General features: G+C 41.2%; 1 protein-coding gene across 13 annotated transcripts in view; it reads right to left on the bottom strand.

Annotated features, from left to right (window-relative positions):
- KANK1 (KN motif and ankyrin repeat domains 1) overlaps positions 1–14,757 on the bottom strand; it is a 108,869-nt gene that overhangs the window by 56,074 nt on the left and 38,038 nt on the right. Inside the window, exon 1 of one of the 13 annotated variants that reach the window (XM_085529203.1) lies at positions 4,137–4,214. The exons of the other annotated variants lie outside the window; for them this stretch is intronic. The gene's annotated coding sequence lies outside the window, so the exon portion shown is untranslated. Of the gene's footprint in view, positions 1–4,136; positions 4,215–14,757 lie in introns of those variants that run through there. 13 annotated transcript variants of the gene reach the window in all.

Here is a 14,757-nt window from a genome sequence, read left to right as displayed (position 1 = left end):
TAGGTTGAGATGTGTTTTTCAGCACCATTTTAAAATGCCTACCCTACCTCCAACATACGAAGACAGATTAAGTTAACTCAAAATTATTTCAGAAACGCTTCCCTGGCATTTCCATGAGAAGTTAAACGTTTGATAGATTTTCAGAAAAAAAGACCATATTTATGCTCTGGAAAGTGCTGCCTTGCAACAACAAATCCTCAAAGCTGCTTTAACACTCCTCCTTACTTCCTACACTTGGTCAGTCCTTCTAGCAAAGCATCTGAAGTCCTGATCAACTCAACCAGCTGCTTGTGTCTCTAGTTCTTGCAAGGTGCAGCAGCTTAGACTGAGCCATCTTGGTTCTCAACACTTCCAAACACAAGGAGAGGTGTGCAGAGAGAAATAGAGAATATATATATAAATATATGATGTGCACATTTGTAATGTCTTACATGTTTTTCAGGGTCTGGAGCAGAAGCCTTATGCGGAGCTGCTGAAGGAGCTGAGATTGTTCAGTCTGAAGAAGATGAAGATCAGGGATGACCTTATTGCTCTCTAGAACTCCCTGAAAGGAAGTTGTGGCAAGGTGGGGATCAGCCTCTTCTCCCACGTAACAGTGGTAGGATGAGAGATAACAGCTTTAAGTTGCACAAGGAAAGGATTGGATTGTTTATTAGGAAAGATTTCTTCTCAGAAAGAGTGGTAAAGCATTGGCATGGGCTACCCAGGGAGGTGGCGGATTCACCATCCCTGGAGATATTCAAGAAGCACGCAGAGGTAGCACTGGGGAACATGGGTAGTGGGCTTTCCTGCTGGTTAGAACATATAACTTTAGCAGCTGTTCCTGTAAAAAAATTCTTCCTTTGTTACTCACAGAAATATGTGACTTAAAGCACACTCAGCTCAGTGGTTACTGCATAATGCAACCCAGTTATTACCCAATTTTCTGTTGCTTTTATATTATAGCATGCTTGTATTTTCATTTATCTTTGGTAGACCACAACCTTTTCATCATCACTGTTAGTTTTTTCTAAGGTCATATGCTGGCCTAAATTGGAAGGATGCTTTTGTTTGTTCAAAATAAAAAGCAATGATTCTTAATAAGCAGCTCTAGGAAACAAACACCGTAGAGTTTTCCTGTGAAAGAGTTCAGAAAGGACAAGGATCTCCTAGAAGGAGTCCAGCTAACATTTATAAATATATAAAGAGAGGTGGGAGGCAAATGGATGAGGCCACTCTTCTCAGTGGTGCACAGCGATAGGGCAAAGAGGGCCTAAAACATGAACATAAGAAGATCTGTACTAACATGCTTAAGAACTTCTTTATGGTAAGTGTAAGTTCCAGATCACTGGAACAGGCTGCCCAGAGAGGGTGCGGAGTCTCTTTCTATGGAGACGAATATTCAAGACCCATTTGGTTGCCTACTTGTTGACCTATCGTAGGGCACTTGCGTTAGCAATGGTGTTGGGTTCAATGATCTCTTGAAGTTCCTTCCAAACCCCATTAATTCTGTATTTTCTTAGCTTTTTCTATGAAACATATCACTATTTACCCATTTCAGAAGGACAGCAAGATAGTTACATAAACGTGAATTGAACTTATCGTATGTTGTGACTGCATCCTGGTTATCTCTCTCAAAACAGGAAGTATAACAGTTTGTTTCATTAAGCAAAATCCTAGCCATTAAAAAAAAAAGCCTCTTAGGATGATTACAGGTGACTAAAGCTGGTTTTGACTAAACCATGAGGCCAATTAGGTTAACATTACAGAAAAACAAGACATTTTATAAGGGGGTGGAAGCCTTATTTTACTACTAGCATGCAGGACTGAAGCCTCTAGAATGGCTGTGAATTGCAGAGGCACATTTGGGGGATGGTGAATCAGGGGGGTACTCCCAGTATCACAGAGCAGTAGGAACTCTTCCCAGCAGCCACGAGAATCGCCAGAAATGTTAAGTAAGAGCAAACAGGTTATGTTTAGAAATGAAGCACTCCTTCAGCAAGAGGCTAATCTTTGTCTACGTTTCACTTATCTTCTTCTTAGACGAAGGCCCCGTTCCAACCACAAATATTCCCTGCGGTAGCAAGATAAAGAGTTTCACATTCGAGTGACAATTATTTTACACAGCCCTTTCTGACTGCCACTCAGAATGGGGCAGCTGTACAAGAAGTTCCCTTGTAGAGTCTACACTCCTAATTTGCTGGCTGTGTCTTCCCAGAGCTCTACTTTAAAGCTCTGCTAAGAGCTGAGCTGTGAGCATATCAGTATTTATAAATTTCCACTCTTTATACAGAAATCCAGACGAGCTTACAGCAGTCCCCTTGCCAATCATACAGACCATTCACAAATTGAATCCAACTTGCTTTCCCCATTTAAAAGAAAATCAATTTTTATTTGCATTTAATTACCTAATCCAGCCTGTATCACATGGCAACTTTTGCCTCATTAGCCAAAAAACTTAATAGAGATGTGATGAAAGAGCAGTGGGAGATAGAGAAATAGCCAGTCATTCCAAGAGCGTAAGTTTGAGAATAAACTCTCAATCGTGTTCAAATTAAGGAATAATTCAATGTGTTCACCAGCAGCCATCTAACAGATTCTGAAAATACAGAAACAAAGCTTTTTAATAAAGTAGAACCTTTCGACCATTCTATTTCTACTGAACTAGCTGTAAATATTAAAGCATTTTGCAGTAAATACATTGCTAAGATCGTAAACATCAAATGTTTCACTTATTTCTCCCCCAAATTGCTTGCCTCCTTCTCAGTATTGTTGAAAAATACAAAGTGCATTTTTATTTGAAAGCTTTTAATACGTAGGCATAATATTATATGTATTAACTTGCTTCATAGATGTCAGATCTGATAGTTTGCAAGCCAAGGTTTACTCTCTGTTATCTCATACAGCTTGCACAAGTCCTCCAGGAAAAATTCCTTCAGTACAGCATAAAAGCAGCTGCATACTCGATGTCTATTTGTGATTAAAGATTTCATAATTCACTCTTCCATCATTACCTTGGCCTTAAACCTGACAGAGTCTCAAATCACTGATTTTAATTTCATATTTGAATTATGTATAAGAGCTAAATGACATACCACAAAACACCGGGTGAAATACACTTTTGAATATTTAAGACAAATAAAAGTTTCCCACTGAGGTGCCTGCATATTACTTTTTCTATTTGAACAACCTCCAGCATAATTCAAAACAATTTATTACATTTGACAGCAGCTTGTTGGTTTTTGTTTTTTTTCCACCTAACTTGAAATAAAAATGTGTGTGGATTTGTCATTGATTACTGTGGGCTCCTTTCATGGAAAAATCCCAAGTATTGTTAAGGAGAAAATATACAGATGCAAACTAAGCCAAGATAAAGATAGAAATGCTTTGTCATGAATGGCTCAGAAGAACACAGACCTTAAACTCTGCCAGTGTCTGAAACTCACTTCAGCTTTGCTCTAGAAGTTCCTTCCGGTGACAGACTGGTAGCATTCACAGGCAATTTAATCTGATATCGACCCTCAAATACAAGACAATATCTTGTTACTTAACCAGGTTTAGTTATTATGCTTAATATTTTATATATGGAAACACGTTATTTTTCATTACTGTGGCTTGAGATAGTGAGGATATCTGTGCTTGTTATATCTACTGGCCAACACATGGCCAGGAATCTACGATCATATCCAATAATTTTAGTGCATTTCTAAGCAATTCAGCAGCTGTCCCTACTCTTTCACCAGAGTCCTCCTTGTGGGTTACTCATGGTTTACACATTCAGGAGGGCAGCACCAGCACATCTTCAAAAGTGAGTGGATGAATCCTCAGCCATACAGGACTTCAGACTTCGTGTTTTTGGGAACAGGTGCCTCCTACCAAGGCTCTTCAGACCTGGAATCCCCACTCCTCAGAATCAGTGTGTGTCAGACAAAGTGAACAGTGCTCACCATCACTGCAGAATGATTTTTATGCTGAATACCATTTACTGTAATTCTTATAATTCCTGTGATTAAAACAGGTTTCCCGTAAAACTATCCACACTGCCATCTAGTGCAAAGAGTTGTGGGGCTTTTTTTTGTTGCTCTTTTATTTTCTAAAAGAAAGATGCCATGGTTAGTTTTAAGGGAGAAAGTTGCCAGTGTTTCTCCCAGACATACCAGTGAAAGGGGATATGAACTGCAAGGCTTTCCTCTCTGTACAGTGGCCAACACTCTCCTTTGCTAACTGCAGACCACAGCACCTAAAGGCACAAGGGAGATAAAAACTTGTTTGCAGACAGAAATTAGAGTTTATTACTAAATTGGGTATTGGGAACAGAAGAGGTTTTTCTGCTCCCTTTTTAATAAGCACACCAATTGCATAGAAACCAGGGTGTGTCTGGGAACCTAATGAAATGCATTCAGCAAGTGTCAGCCCAGAGGGAAAACATGCAGCCTCACCCCAAGAGGGTGGCAGATGTTACGACAAAATTACTGTTTGCATGTTACACTAATCATTATGCTATGTCTGATGCCAAAGCACCGCTGGCTGTAGTTGCTGCCAGAAGTAACCAACACCAAGAGTTAAACCTCACAGTAAATGCTGCAACTTCCCCACTGCAGTCTTCCAAATTGCAAAGGAGAAAAAACAATTAAACCCATTTCCAAATCATCATGTGCCTGACTTGCAGGATGCTAATATCCCTTGTGGTCTGCACTCACTCTGTGTACAGCAATGCCTCTGCAGGACAACTGAAAGCATTCAGCTCTTCTATCAGCTTGCTGTCTCTGTCTTGATGCTGAACAGCAGGAGTGTTTGTGTAACACCCTCACCCTTGGTAATGAGACACCTGGAAAGAGACATTTGTATCAGCAACAGCTTTGTGTAAATCAGCAGCCTGCTCAATGCCTTTGTTTTTATTTTTTATGCCCCAGATTAGTCACTGAAGTTGTATGAGGAGATCTGGTGTCCACACAAGCCAGCCAATCTGAGGCTTTCAGGCACAGTGCTCATGCAGTTACTGTGCTCAGCACTGTTGGGAGAACAACCAGAGTGGCTTTCCTGCTGCTAAATGGAAGCTCCTCAGAACCACAGCCTTCTTCCTGGCTTTCCCTATCGTAATGCATCTGCCTCTCAGTGGCATCCCAGAGCAGAAATGAAAGCTCTTTGGCTTCCTTATAAGCAAGTTCCATCACTTCATCACTAACACAAAGGCAGGGAAAGAAGCCTGAAGACCAGGACCTGCATATTAACAGGCATCTAAAGCTTTTCTGAAAACAGAAACTAACAAAAACCAAAACCAAAAAAACAACCAACCACATTTGCTACCGACACAGTCTGAGAGCAATACTGCATTGTGATCAACTGTTACAAGTTTTGTGTTTTGCTCTAAAAATCCTTGGAAAGAAAAGCCGTACACTTGAACAAAGTGGAACATGGTTGCTTTCACTCTGATCCCTAAACAGCCCTGAGTGGCCCAAATCACTCATCAGAGGACAAGCACCAGTCTGACACCCTCCTTTCAAGCTCTTTGACTTGGTAAAAGGATAGAGCTTTCCTTCAGGGAAATAGAAGGCACTACAGAAAGGGAAGTGAAGCACTTTCTTCTTAAAAACTCATCTTTCCCAACTTACTGAGACGAGGAGGCCGACAGGTCCATCTGGAAGATGCTATGGTGAGAGGACAACATTAGCTTTCTGGAAGCAGTCACAGACCAGTGAGGCAGCTCTAAGGGCCATAGTGGTTATCTCTTACAGCCGAAGTCACAGCAGTCAACTGTCATCATGATTTTAGGAGACATAAATTTCACCTGCAGCTCCACTCTGCTGTACTTGCATACACACTAGCCAGTCAGTGGCCACTGAGCCACCACATAAAGGGACACTGCTTTGGATCTCCTGGCAGCAAAATCTCTCAATGGCATTTCTCCCAGCCAACAAGTCCTTTAAAGCTGATCAGACAGAGGTATGGGGAAACAGTTTTGTGTCTGGGAAGAAGAAAATCTTGGTAACTCCTTGCCCAGCTCACCACATTGGAAATTCAGGTCTCACCATCTGAAGGCAGAGCTGATGAGTGGTGACACTGATGATATCATAACAATTAAGAGACCGAACCTGAGCAGCAAGGAGGGAGAGGAACTTTCCTGGCAGACAGTAATGTTTCCTCCTCTCTCACACTTACAAAGCACTATGAAAAGAAAAGCAGCTCTTTGTTAAATATGTAAAATCCCCAGTCTTTTTGCTAATGTATGCACAAACAGAACAGGATCTCCTTGATTCTTGCTCTCCTCCTATTTCAGGGCTAGAAACACTCAAGAAGGAATACAAAAACATATTTAAGAGTTTCTTGATCATGTTTTTACCAGTTTAACAACAAGCCTCTGGCAACAGCAAAGATAACCAGGTATTTCTCCCAGAACTTAGCTGGGAGAGAAATGGAAGAATGGGGAAGTGGTGGCATTTACTACACAGAACTTCAGACACTTTATTTTCAGTATGAATATAGACTTTTAAAGTTTACTTTAAAAAACTTTTAGACTTTTAAAGTTTACTTTTTTTTTTTTTTTAAGTTTACTGGTTTATATGAAAAAAAAATTAAAATTCCTTTAGTAGAAAGTGGTACTAAGTGTGTGCTTTGGAAAAGAGGAACTGGGGGTCATTGTTTCCACACTTCCAAACTTGGGGATGTTCAAGCAGGGTGAAGAAAAGTGCAAGTGAGGCACATATATACTACATATAAATTTATGGATGCCCTTGCTACAAGCTGCTGACCATGATAAAAGCCCACATCTACTTAAGCTGGATGGAAGAAAAAACACAATGTATTTGCACACCAAGGGCTACTGAAAAAGCAAAAAACAAAACAAAACAAAACAAAAAAAACAACAAAAAACCAAACCAAACCAAACAACAACAAAAACCTGCCAATTTTCTCTGGCTTGAGTAAGCTCCAGACCACAAACTGCTGTGGGCTGGAATCTATAGTGGGAATGCAAAATGTGCCTGCCCTGTTCCTGCGTGCCCTGGGCACTCTGGTCACACTGTCAGACAAGTCTGAACCCTATGGAGCAAGAATGGCATCACAGAGGCAAACCACCACACTGGTTTGTTTCTTCTACCACCAGCATTAACAGGAATGGATTAAAGTTACTGCACTATTTTTCAGTATTCAGTCTCATCTTTTTACAGCCAAATGCTTAACTTTACAGGTCTAGAAAGAACCTAAGAATAGTGTGAAGAGCTTATATTTCTCAGGGCTTTTCAGACAGATAGATTTTTTTATTGTATTTGTTTTTAAACGAGCACAGCATTTCCAAATGATTTGCAACTACATTTCAAAGGAGGCATATTTTTTTTATCCTATCTCCACAGACACATGCCAAAACGTATCCAGAACTGCTAACTCAATTTCAAAGGCATGGAAATACTTGACTAGCTCTGTCAGGTTGTACGAGAGTGCCCACAGATGGAACTCATCTTGTGGGGCAAGAGATTGTTCATCTATGAATAGGGTATTTCACCTGTTCAAAGTTATGTTTCTTGAGAGAAGCTCAGCAAACTCAGGGAGTACCACTGCCTAGTAAATATGGGCCTTTTTTTGCACCCACAGCATGTTGTACAGAAAATTTGTTCTCCTCAGACAGATGAAAGGAAAATCTGCTCATCTTTCTAATTAGCATGATTTATTTATACACACGGTATGTTATGAAAAAGTGTTTGCAAAGGAGGCCATCCTGTTGAACAGAGAGAACATCCTTCAGGGCAGATTTACAGAGATATTACATGATAGCTCAGTCCTAATGCAACCTTGTTCTTGAGAAAAACAGAGGCATTTGCTGCCAACTGCGTTTTCTGCTTGCTGTCAGAGCTGTTACAGAGACTGCTGGGAGCATCCAAACCTTTCTTTTTTACTTCTTGGCTTTTCTTTCTCACTAAGTTATGTATCTTAATCATTTCTTCATGCATTGTTTTGGGCTTGTTTGTTTGTTGTTTGGTTTTGGGTTTTTTGTTGGTTTTTGTTTTTTTTTTTTTGTTTTTTTTTTTTTCTGTTGTTTTACCTAATGCATGAGTCAGGACTTTTGGTCCTGCAACAGGTAGAGCCCACTGGGAAAACCAAGTCTCCACAGCAAGATTTTCCTGCTTAGAATATTCAAAGGTTTTAAAAAGCAAAGCCTTTGACACATTTTTGCCTGTGTCACCTGCAGGCTACCTGTTCCCTGTGGTCAGGGCAGTGCTGCAGCCCTCTGACTAGCAGGCAACACAAAGCTAACCCTGCAGACTAGTCCAGAACTCTTCAGGGATGTGGGGCTGCACTTCTCAAAGCCGCCCACAGTCAGGCTGCTGGTTTCAGACCAGCTGTTCAGCTGCTCTGCATGCAGAGGGCATCACACAGCAAGACTCAGAAGCACAGCACTGCCTCTCAGGCATTAGTTGTGTCCCCATCACAAATGCCACAGAGCAATATCCAGATCCAGTAACAGTACTTACCGCACAGGCTTATGAAACCCACCTGTATTCACCCTTCATCCCTGTCTGCCTCTCGTGGCTTTCATACTGGGAGACAGCAAAGCCAGCAGAATGAGTCACATCCTACTCCTTAGAATAATTCACTCACAAACAGTACTGATGTCAAAGGGAAATTATTTGTACAAAACTAACTTTGTGCGATATCAGCACTGCAAATAATTATTGTTACTTTTTACAGCTAGATTAAGAGCAATCCCATCTCTGCAGGGGCCTGAACTCTGGCAGCCATGCCTGGCCAGCAGATCAGAGGGATCTCAAGAGATCAAGTGCAACCCCCCTGTTAAAGAAGGTAAAGACCAGTCCACATGCAGTAAGTTTCTGAGGGATTGCAGCTCCTCCCTGGACTTGCTCAGCACATTTTGAGAACACTGACCAAGGAATGCTTGGCCCTGCAGAGCTGGGGTTGAGGGAGGTGGTGGTGGTGAAGGAAGCACTGAGGTGGCAGCAGAGTATAGAGCACCCAAGGCTACCACTGCACTGGGTGTATACTGCTGAACCAAGATGAAAAGGCAATACTCTACTGGTGCAGCAGAGGCCATGCAGCATGTTAGAAGGTGCATGAACACAAGTGGAACATTTGTGAATGCAGACTGATCAACAGAAAGTATCATGCAGCAATAAGAAAATACAGTGCTGCCTCTTGTTATGTCTGCAGACTTGTTCTGCAGGTAGGCACAGAAGTGAACAACAGTAACAACCAGTTGTGCCTGCTGGAGTCTTGCTTTTGTCCACAGCTCAGGGAAGGCACAAGGAATTAGGAAGAATATTTGAGAAAGCTTGATGTGGCCATCTTTCCAACAGAGCAAGAAGGCAGAAGGGCTGTAGTGGTCATCTAGGGATGACTGCAGCAGCAGGCTGGGATGCAGCCCATTTGAGTGCTCCCTGGCAGAGGTACCAAAATGTATCTTTGTCTTTTTTACATTTCTAAACTGTAGGCATCAGACCACAAATGAGTGCCGAGGTCAGCCTGCTCCCTGTTTCTGGCAGCGTGGATACAGAAGGCCCAGAAACCCTGGGATAATTCCCATCATAAATCTCTGACCTTAGAGCTTTCCTCCACAAAGCAAGCCAAGCTTCTGACACCCTGCAGTCTAGTTAGAAAACTTACTATTACTTTGGAAGATGCCTGTGCTTTTATGCATAAATACCAGGAGACAGTAGAAAGAATGGAATTCATCAAGACACCAACACCTCACGGGAAGAGCCAACACTAAGACAAAACTTCTAACCTTGCTACTGCAGGCTTGGACAGAAATATATACAAAGACTAACACCAAAATACAGGTACAAAGAGTTCTATTTCTGTCCTTGCTGTTATTCAAAACCTAGAACAGCATGTAATACTCTTAAAAAATAAAATCTGCAGTAGTAAACAGTTTTAACAGAAAAAAAAAAAAAAAAAAAAAAAAAAGACTTTCAACGCAGCCAAGCACAATTAAGCAGCCAAATCATCTTTCCTGTGTAGACAGAGTTTAGACTAATTTTCTCATAATGACTTGTGCCTTAGGTTTTCTGTTTCTTTCATACATCATATACGTATGCACCTGGTGACAGGCTTATAGCAAAGATTTATGAAAATACTCTCAAGCATAAAGCAGAACTCTGCTGAGATAACACTTTCATAAGAACAACAACAAAACCCCTTCTGTTCAGTGAAATAGTTGTCAGCTGCTGGTCTGCAATGAGTGAAGCTATGTAGCAAACATACATATCCTATCCACATAACCTATGCAGAATATCAAGTAAGGATCAAGTACACAATCTGCCTTTCAAAAATTGAAGCATCCCATCAGTATTAAATACCATGAACCTGCATGTACTGCCGCAGAGGACACAAGGGGAATCACACATGTCAGATCCAGTATAAAATTTACGTCTGCTGAAATAAAGAAGTTATCTGCTTACTGTCTGTGAGGCACCATGAAGGCACCAAAGCCACAAGAAATAGCACTATTCCTTGCAGCTTATCTCTGCTTTGCCACTGATATGAGGTTCTCAGGATCTCAGATTCTCTAGGGCTTATCTCCTCGCTTACAGAAACCTAAGCCAGCAGTACAGCTTTCCTTCAGGATGACATTTGATAGAAGTGGCTGAAGAAATGAGTTCCAGGTTCCTCCAGGACTTCTATTTAGCATGATCTCTGCTCAGGCAAGAAAGTGCTGTTAGGCAAAGTACACTACCAGATCTCCCATCTAGCCTTCCTTATACTCTCTAGCTCCTGAGAGGGCAGTGCACTACTCCTCCTTTCATTCTTCCAGAAAGTAGAGGTTTGTCTCACGTAATGCATGGCCAAGGCAACCCAATGCTTCAAGGATTCTCCTTGGGCTCCCGCAAAAATCTAATCTGAAGGAGGGATCCACAGTGCCTACAAATAATGCCCAAAGCTGTGCTGTATTGCTGCCTGAGGGGCAAGGGTGGTGGGGGAATACCATGCATAGCTTTAATCTTACTCCTAACCCAGACCCTCAGAGTGGTACCAGTGGCATTGCCCACATCCAGCGGCGTTCCCTCTGCAGGGAGGACAGTTAGCCTAGCCAGGACAGGCAAAGCATGTAACAGTCCCCATAATTATTATAAGATATTTGAATTGTAATCACTCCTCAGAATTAACTGCTCATAGAATGGAACAGAATAAATTACTCCACTCAGTGGTTGTGTCCGTAGATTTGAGAGGCGTACTTTGAATGGGGCTGCCACATTTCCATACCAGATTTCAGTTTTAAGAGCAAGCACTGAGTTTTAAAGCAGAGTTGCTATGCTTAGATAGGATTTGTAATCCCCTCTAGTGCTTTCACTACCTTTTCAGCTTCCTATGAAAAGGATGGTTCTCATAATTAAACAGTATATTCATCTTTCACTGCCTCAAGAACACGCAATATTGCTATCTTCTAGATATGTTATAATCTCAGTAGTAGAGACAAACAGAAAACGGTTTGTAAACAGCAGACGAAAGATGATACAGGGCAGTACTGCAGGGCTGTTCCTCAGCCAAGAAAACCTGCTGGTGTTTGATGAAGTCAAAGTTATGACCTCTTGAGTTCTCATTTGTGTGACCAGACACATATATAATTAATGCCTTTTAATGTTAGCCCGCACACAGTCAAAGTCATATGTACCATAACAGCCACTTAATGGGCACTGCAAGCTACATCCACTGAGATCAAGCCCTACCCTTGGCACAGATGAACACAACAGTGGATGTGTAGCAACGGCTTTCTCCTGAAGAGATGCGTGTGACTTTGGGAGCTGGACAGCAAAAATCTCTTCCTGATCTGCACAATAATTTGCCACTTCAGAAAAGAAAATTCAGCTTAAATAACAAAAGCACAGTGGTAGTTTGCTTTCAAAAAGCTGATTTCCCTCTTCAAATATGTATATTTTTATACTAATGATTCTAGATTCAAGAAAAAGCACTTTCCTTCTCAAAGGAAAAACAAAAGCAATCAGATTTCAAGTCTATAGGTAACTGCTGGAGTAATACCACTTGTTTATTTAAGTGGCAAGTACAACAGGTACAAAACACATAACAGAACTATTTAATAGAGCAAATTCTCAGCTACAAAACACTATTTCTCTGTGTAGTCACCACCACTAGTCAATTCATGCAGATGAGCTGATCAAGAGACACTCTTCGTTTTGCACTGTGACATGGCTTGTCTTTCACATTACTGCTGCCACTACTGAAACGCACCACTCACCTCCTCACTGCGCTCACACCCACTATTTGGTCTCCATATAATTCAGATGCAGATGAATGTCAGTGGGTGCCATTTTTTTCTGCAAGGGAGAATTCAGTGACACACCTTTGCTTCATTCACACCTTCCTATCAGACACCAATTTGTCAGTGTTCCTCTGCTGCCATCTGCCACACAGCAACAAGATGTAATGGAACACTGCTGGGCAGGCTCAGCCTCTATTCCGTACCACTATCTGCCTCTGTTGTGGTGGGCCAGCATTGTAACACAGGAGGCACTGCCTTTAGATACTTACTCAAAAGGACTGCTCCATCAGTACTCTGTGTACACGAAAAGTTCTTAAAGAGCTTCCTGCAGGGATCCTAACTTCTGCTTTGTGATTAAGAGGTCACAGGTACCCAAGATAAGTGCCAGTCAGCCACTGCTTTTGTCACTTACATGGGATGAACAAGAATGAATGCAAGACCTTGGACATGCTTCTCTCTAACAGAATATGCTGATGGACTTGTGCATGGACAACTACTACATACTAAAATTACCTGTATAATTTCACTCTCTGTTGCCTAAGAATTAAAATTGCTTTTGCAGTTGTACACTGAAACCTCAGATGCAACATTTCCCTGTGCAAAGAACTAAACAGTGAGTATCAAAACAAAACAATTAAAATGAGCTGCTATTACCACACAGTTCTGCCCTGTTTCTTACATAGGTTCTGGCTACGTCTTGCTCATCTGATCTGTTTCACCTCAGCACAGGTTTGTTCTGGCAGGTTGGTCTCTGCTACAGCGTGTTGCACTTAACCATTGCTCCCTTTCTGAACTGAGCACCTACTGCCCTGCCATAACAAATCCCTAAGTGTGATCTAGACAAGGAAACCCCACCAGCAAGTAGTTCACAGTCCCACAGATAGATCTGCTCCCCTTGTAGCTTCCATGCAAAGGCACAAACACACTGCCAGCCCAGAGAACAAGGCTGCCATCTTCAGCAAGCCATCAATGCCTACTGCACATTTCTTGCATTCTCAGTTCAGCTGTTTTTCCACCCTCCAATATTCACTTCTCCAGTCCAACCATTGTATTTATTGAGGTTTACAGAGACAAAAACAGCTGTAGGCTGTACAGATTACTTGTACATCAACTCATTCCCTACTGTGAACTATTTTAACCACATTATTACTGCAGAGAAACTGCTGTAACTTATATTTTAGATTTTAAAACTACAAAAAAATTAAATGCCTTCCATAATTTGATAACTTTTTCTCCAATACATTCCTCCCCGGACTGATTAAAAGACAGCCATTCCTGTTTTGAGGATGTATCCTCTCCACTGCTAGTAACTCTTATATAAAAGTTATCCACAACATGAACTTTGTTCAATAGTCATCTTTCTACAAGCTCTTAAGACTGTCTTTTTATGTGGTCCTGCCTATAGAAGAACACATGCATCTGGAGCTTATGGTTCAGAGTTCTCTGGATTACAACTCCTGCAGTTGGCTTATCTGACTGGCACAAAGCACCTATACCAGCACTCTCAAAGAGCCTTTCAGACATGCTAAACCAAGAACAAAAATATTCTGTCATACAGTGAGGCAACCCTTAATCACCTACACAGGAAGCATGAAAAGTCAATCTCGGAAGCTGTAATAAAACTTATGATATTCCTTTCAAAATCTGAGCTTTAGAGCACATGTGTATTAGCAATCCTAAAATTAAGAACAATTGCCCATCTCTAAAGCAAATGTACAGATCTCCACAGAATTATTACACTTGCATTCAAAAAAAGCTCTATGCAGACAGGTTAATATCACAGCTAATGCTGGACTCTCATGAGTAGGGTAGGTACACTTCTTCTTGGGGGCAAACCTGATGCAAAAGAGGTGCCTAAGTCTGAGGAGTGAACCAGCAGAAGAAAATATTTCCTCTCTCCATTTGTTCAGACTAGAGTTTGTTGCTTACGCACATCTCATGGGTTTTTGTTTGTGAGACTGTTTTTGCCATCAAAATTCCTTGAACTTCTGAACACTTCATTCTCCTATCTAAAGAGAAAGCTTACGTCCAATACCATCCAATTACTCAGCAACCACTGGCAGATCATAAATTGTTTCAGATACCTTGCAAACAACACAGCCCCTCAGCAATTTCCCCTTTTCAACATAAATGTAGTGCTGTCCAAAGAGAGATTCAACTTAGAAGTGACTGATTCTCATTCCTGTACATTTTCAATTAAAAACCAATCCCAGTTAGCCAACCTTAACCAAGCTACACTATTATACATTGAAATCCACACTTACCTGTTTAATCTGATCTCAGCCATGACTAAAAGGAATTTTATAGGTACATTTAATGCACAGCTGAAAGTTAAGTAAATATACACATAGAAAATGAGATGCATACTTCTGCTGCCAAGTTACATCAAACAAGCCAAACTCCTCCCTGACTAGAAATTCCATTAATTACTACGAGTTTGAAAGGCACTTTCCTGCCTTCTCCATTTCTCTTCAAAGTGCCAAGAACCTTCTTGAAATACACCATTTTCTCCCCCTGTTAAAACAGAGTGAAGCTGGTACTTAATTTTACGC

Source organism: Coturnix japonica, chromosome Z, assembly GCF_054131305.1.
Source record: "Coturnix japonica strain WE chromosome Z, WE-NBRP24, whole genome shotgun sequence".
Taxonomy (NCBI): domain Eukaryota; kingdom Metazoa; phylum Chordata; class Aves; order Galliformes; family Phasianidae; genus Coturnix; species Coturnix japonica.
This window is presented reverse-complemented; position numbering and strand designations above follow the sequence as displayed.